Consider the following 6,000-nt stretch of genomic DNA (forward strand, 5'->3'; position numbering starts at 1 on the left):
CGCTATGTGTAGAACCTGCGAAGGTGCATGCTGTTGATAGGATCCTCCAAAGGTTCACCTTCTGTAGTTGAGAGCTGATATGCCCCAAATCCATATGCTGTTGTAATGATGTAAGGACCAAGCCAATTTGGTTCAAACTTGCCCTTCTTCTCTCTATCTTGCTGATTTTTGGGATTTTATCTGAGAACTAAGTCACCTACCTCAAAAGTGCGAGGCTTAACTTTATGATTGTAACTTCAACATTCCTTGACTGAATAGTGTGTATCTCGAGTGACTGTCTTCCTTGATGAAGGAATTGAGATAGAATTACTAGTGTGTGGACTACACAGGCCCGTATGCGTGTCACCTAAAGAAGTTTGGGCATCCCTGATAACAAAGTCCCTTGAGGTAGCTCCATTAAAGGTCCATGATGTATCGCCAGAAGGGAATGGATCTACGGAACAAGTGGATGAGTGATGAAGGCTTATGATTGCAAAAAGAAGTGAGAGTAGGATAGCATGATGGAGACTTAGGATCAACAAGTATGATTTTTGACTTGAAATTTTAGAACTTTTGCCCCCAGTTATTTTGATATTAGGGGAGATCAACTCTTTCTCTTTTTGCTTCATAAGATTTTTATCCTTGACTTTGATTTTTGTAGAGTCCAATAGCTTTTGATTTTGATTTGGACTGGAGGACTTTTCTTTATTTTTGACTTTTAGATTTTTCTTGATTTTTGATCCCCAATAAGTGAGGGCTTTTGTAATTCTTGTTGATCCAAGTCTAGGAGTGGAGTGGAAATGGAATGAGTGGATGAAATGGTAAGGCTATATGAGTTCTCAAGAGGGTTGGTGATACACTCAATAGATTCTTCGTTGGAACCACTCTTACGACTATTGATATCAAGAGATGCTTGCACCACTAGAGGAGATTTGCATTCGAACTTAGTAGCGACAACACTAGGTGGTTCACACCCAATTCCTTGGCATTGCAAATTGTTTATAGATTGTTTCTGTTGACTGAATACCTTAGGAGATAGTGGGAGTTGATCAACATGAAAGATATACTCACCACATCCCATGTCTTTAATCTTGAACTTTTCTTTTAGCTCTGCTTGTTTTGTTGTAGAAGTTTTCAATGATTCTGGATCCACATATGCTGATGAAGGAATAGCTTGTCGATTGACTGGAATTGTTATTTCTGATCTAGGTCGCAAATTGTTGCAATATATGAATGGGTTAGGATCAACTTTGATGGTCACTTCAACTCCACTGTGTGGAAACTTGATACATCGATGATATGTAGATGGGACTGCCCTCATTTCATGAATCCAAGGATGCCCTAGCAATATGTTGTAAGTGAGATCTAGATCTAGGACTTGACAAACCACATCCTTCGTAACTGGCCCAATTCTGAGAGGTAAGGTGACTGTGCCCTTGGATGAACGCTCTTCATCATCATATGCCTTGATAGTGATTTGATTTGTAGAATTCACAGCTTTATCAGAATATCCCAATTGTTTAATTGTGCTCAATGTACAAATGTTTAGACCTGCTCCTCCATCTATTAGGACTCATTTTATTCGATGTTTGTGAATGAAGGCTTCAATGTGTAATGGTGCATTATGTGGCTAACTTACGGAGGTGTCATCAGCTTCTGTGAATGTAAGGGAGTGTGGAATGGAAAGGTATCCCACCATGGCTTGAAACTAGTCCACGTTCAGATCAGTAGGAATGACAGTTTCTCTCAAGGTTTTGTCAAGAATAGCTTTATGTGCGGGGGATATGTGTAGGAGCTCAAGAATGGAGATGAGCGCGGGTGTCTTCCCTAATTGTTCTACAAGGTCATACTCAGGTTTGGTGGATGAGGAAGCGATGTTCTTGGCTAGAGCACCTTGCAAAGTGATTTTACCTCGATGGGTTGTAACATGACATTTAGAGGTAGGTTTGGAAGAAGATCCAACGCCTTTTAAGACAATCTTGGGTCTCTGGGTAGAATTCTCAGGGGTTTTGTCCTTGATGATAATGGTAGAGACATAATTGTCCATCGAGATGTGATTGATGGTTGAATCATAGTTATAGGTTGCTCTGGTATAGTTGGTTTGGTCATCTGTGGCTTTAGCTTTTCCCTTGTCATGTTTTGGGAATGGTTCCTTAAACATCTCATGTTCTTGATTGGATGAGTGCCCTTCAATCTCAATGTCACCTTTGTCAATGAGATCTTGTATGATGTTCTTCAGTCGATGACAATTTCCTGTTTTATGTCCCTTGCTCTTATGAAATTCACAATATTCATCATCATTCCACCAATTTGGTTTAAACTTCGGTTCATATGGAGGAAAATATGGAACTGTGATTACCTTGTTTGCCACTAGCTTTTTGAAAACTGACTCAAGTGGTTCTCCCAATGGGGTATACTTCCTTTGTGATTTAGAAGTTGTTTGAGTATTCACCTGATTGTTTGTAGAACTTGATCCAGAAAAAATGAATTTGGGTCGCACTGTGTTGGCATCAACAACACCATCATTGACTGTGTTCTTGTTTCTATTCCAAAATCTTGGCTTGTCTTTTCCCTTAAAGTCATCTTTGTTTTCCTTGAATATCTTAATGACTCCTTGTTCAATTAGGACCTTCTCTGTTGCTAAGCCTTTTTCAATGACGTCCTTGAAGGTGGACAAACAAGCTTTCCTTAGATCATAGCCAATGTCTTTGTTAACATTCTGGGTGAACATCTCTACCATTTGTTTTTGTGGAATTTCACAAGAGCATCTGCTGGCTAGATTTCTCCATCTTTGTAAAAACGATGCAAAAGATTCTCCATCCTTTTGTTTGGTGTTGCACAAGGTAGTGACTGATATGTCTATCTCTATGTTGTAGGAGAAATGTTGAATAAGTGCCTTTGCTAGATCACCCCATTACTTAATACTAGGTGGGAGTTGGGAGAACCATTCCATAGCTTGATCACCTAAGCTTTATGGGAATAATCTCATCAAATATGTCTCTTCTGCTGCTACCTCAATGCAAGCTGTGAAAAATTGTCTTATGTGTGCCTTAGGATCCCCTTTTCCTCTATACTTATCGAATTTAGGTGTCACAAAGTGTGTAGGAAAAGGAGGCATTGGAATGCTCTTGTCAAATGGATAAGGACATATGTCTCTCATTGTGTATGTTGGCTTTGGTGTATTTATGTCCTCCATTTTCTTTTGTAAGTCCTTGATTTGTTGCTCCAAATTGCTCTTAGGTGGAGATTGACTTCTTGGACCGTACCCCATGCTTGAGGCACCAATTGGAGGAGGAGCATGTTGCATATATGGATGATATTGATCATACACATGTTCATATGGAGGAGGTCTATAGTGATGCTGCATATATGGACCACTTGGTATAGATTCATGTTGAAGAATGAAATATCTGCTTTGTCCATGTATACCATACTCTACAGGCATGTCATGTTCTAATGTGTTGCCCCCAAATTTGACACGGGGTTTCCTTGTGTCCAAATTTTGAGCATGCCTTTGAATATCCAATTGCTTTGGTGTTTGATCCTTAGCATTGATATGTGATTGAGCATATTTCTCTGCATAAGACTTCCATAATGGTCTGCGAAGGTGAGTATCATATGCTTGACCATGTGTATGTGGGACCTCTAGTTTTTGAAACAAAGATGATGGTGATTCAGGTACCATATGTGGTCCTCTATTGCCTCCACTATTAGGCCTCCTTTGATCCATGTTGGAGTGAGGTTGTTGCAAAGGTCGATTTTCCATTATTTGAGATGTCAAAATCATGAGGTATCTTGGCTCCACTTTGTGCCATCATTTTTAAGAAGTATTGTCTATCCCTCCTCATTATTTCCTCAACCAATTGATTGAAATGGGGATTCATAATGGATTCTTCCACATCTGCTGAATGTACGGAAAAGTTGTCCATATTGTCATTATGTGTAGCATTGTTGTTTGTAGTGTCCATGTTCTCAACATTTGGAATGTTTCTATAGGCATCCATGTCAGGTAATGTAGTATGATCGGAATTGAAAAAGATATCATTGTCATACTCATAAGAACTCATGTTTGCAGACTCTTGAGCCTCTTTAGTTTCTCTTCTAGATTTTTGAAGACGGGTTTCAACCATGAACTAGGTATTGACCGAGATGTGTGAGACTAGATGAAAAATAGAAAAAAGTATGGAAGACCAAGAAATGGATGGAATGTAAATGAATCTGAGGTGTACTTGCAATGTCCAAAGTGTAAGACCAAGTATGTATGTAGTAGAGTAGGTGTGACTTCCAAAGAGAGGATAGTTTCTCTTGATGAGGTAAGTTGACCTTGACTATAAGTAAGACCAAATGAGACCCAAAGGTGATAGACCTTGATGAGGGACCACTTAGCAAAATGTTGTATGTATGTAGTTTGTTGACAAAGTATGATGAGGACAAGCAAGTTTGACTCAAGTTTAGACAAATGTGAATGCAATGTGAGGTGTAAAGCAATGATGGACTGTGTGAGACCCAAAGACAAGTTGAATGCTAGATGAACCTTAGAGAAATGACCTAGGAAGCTCAAGAATTCCGAAACTAACTGTGTTTGTTTGCTGGACTATAAAAGTTTTTCAATTTTGAACACAGACGCACTTGTATACTTCACAGACGCGATTTTCTGACACAGACGCGGTTCTGTTTAACACAGACGCGCTTCTGATATTTTTGTAAAATACACTGTTGATTCTGGGAACATAGACGCATTTCTGCCCTTCACAGACATGATTATACAACACATACGCTATTATGTCAGACACAAACGCGTTTCTGAGATTTTTATGCAAATTGTAATATTGATTCTGGAAACACAGATGCGTTTCTGCCCTTCACAGACGCGGTTATACAACACAGATGCTATTATGTTAGACACAGACGCGTTTCTGAGATTTTTGTGCAAATTTTTCCAATCTGTGAAGTCGTTTTGTTGTGACCAAATCTGACTGTTTGACTGTTTTTCATGACAAGAGGACACAATGTTGATGAAGACCCAATGTTTGCAAGTGTCTAGACTCAAAATGACTCCAAGAAAAGTGTGTTGTTTGATGTAAAATTGTTTTGCATACACTTGAAGACACAAAAGACACAATGTTTTGTTGTTTGGTCTTGAATGTTTGAATGTTTAAAATAAGTCAAGCACAATTCTTATGGCTGGCCAAGACAATAGTTGTTGATCCCACATGGGGTTTTACCCCCGAGGCTACGCTATTCAGAGCAGATACTTAGATGCTTGACCTCACTGGCTCCACCCTCGGCACTCACTTCTCGGGTCAGCCAAGCATCAGTCCCCACGAAAACTCCCTGTGGAAAACTTTGTGTCTCTACTAAGAACCGTATGTGTGTGGGCTGCTACCAGAGGTCCGACCTCCTGCCTCAACAACTAGAAGGATTTTGGCTTCTAAAACAAAAAGGTGCTAGCAAGGGCATCCGCTCGTGTGGCCATACATGTGGCACTTTCAGCTCTATAAATACAGAAGGCTCCCAGCCGGTAGGGGTTACGCCCTACAACTGATCAAATAAATTTGATCAAACGGGTTTATGGGGAGACACAGTGTCGGTATGAACTAATCAGCACACGTTATCCATAGTTTTCACCATGAATACAGTTGTTTATAGTGGTTTGGAAGAGGTGGGTTTTCCTCGCTACCACTTGGGTCATTCTCTTCTCACTATTAGTCCTAATGACCACACGGGAAGACAGACCCTCTAAAGATTAAACAAAAGAAGCTTATTGCTCAAGACACAAAAGACAATGATTCAATTTTAGTGCACCAATTGAAGTGTTTGCTAGTATATGAAAACAAGGCACATAATAAAAATCCAAAAACCCTTGCCAAGGACCTGCAACAAATATTTATTAGTAGTTTGGATTGTTTCAAATGATCACCCCTTCCTGCAAGCACACAAGTTAGGTAAATTTTAGATCCAAAAGACTTTGTGAAATAAGGGCCTTCAACAATGCGTTTTGTTGACCAATTCAAAGATCTG

The sequence above is a fragment of the Cryptomeria japonica genome, chromosome 10 (assembly GCF_030272615.1).
Source record: "Cryptomeria japonica chromosome 10, Sugi_1.0, whole genome shotgun sequence".
In the NCBI taxonomy this organism is placed as follows: domain Eukaryota; kingdom Viridiplantae; phylum Streptophyta; class Pinopsida; order Cupressales; family Cupressaceae; genus Cryptomeria; species Cryptomeria japonica.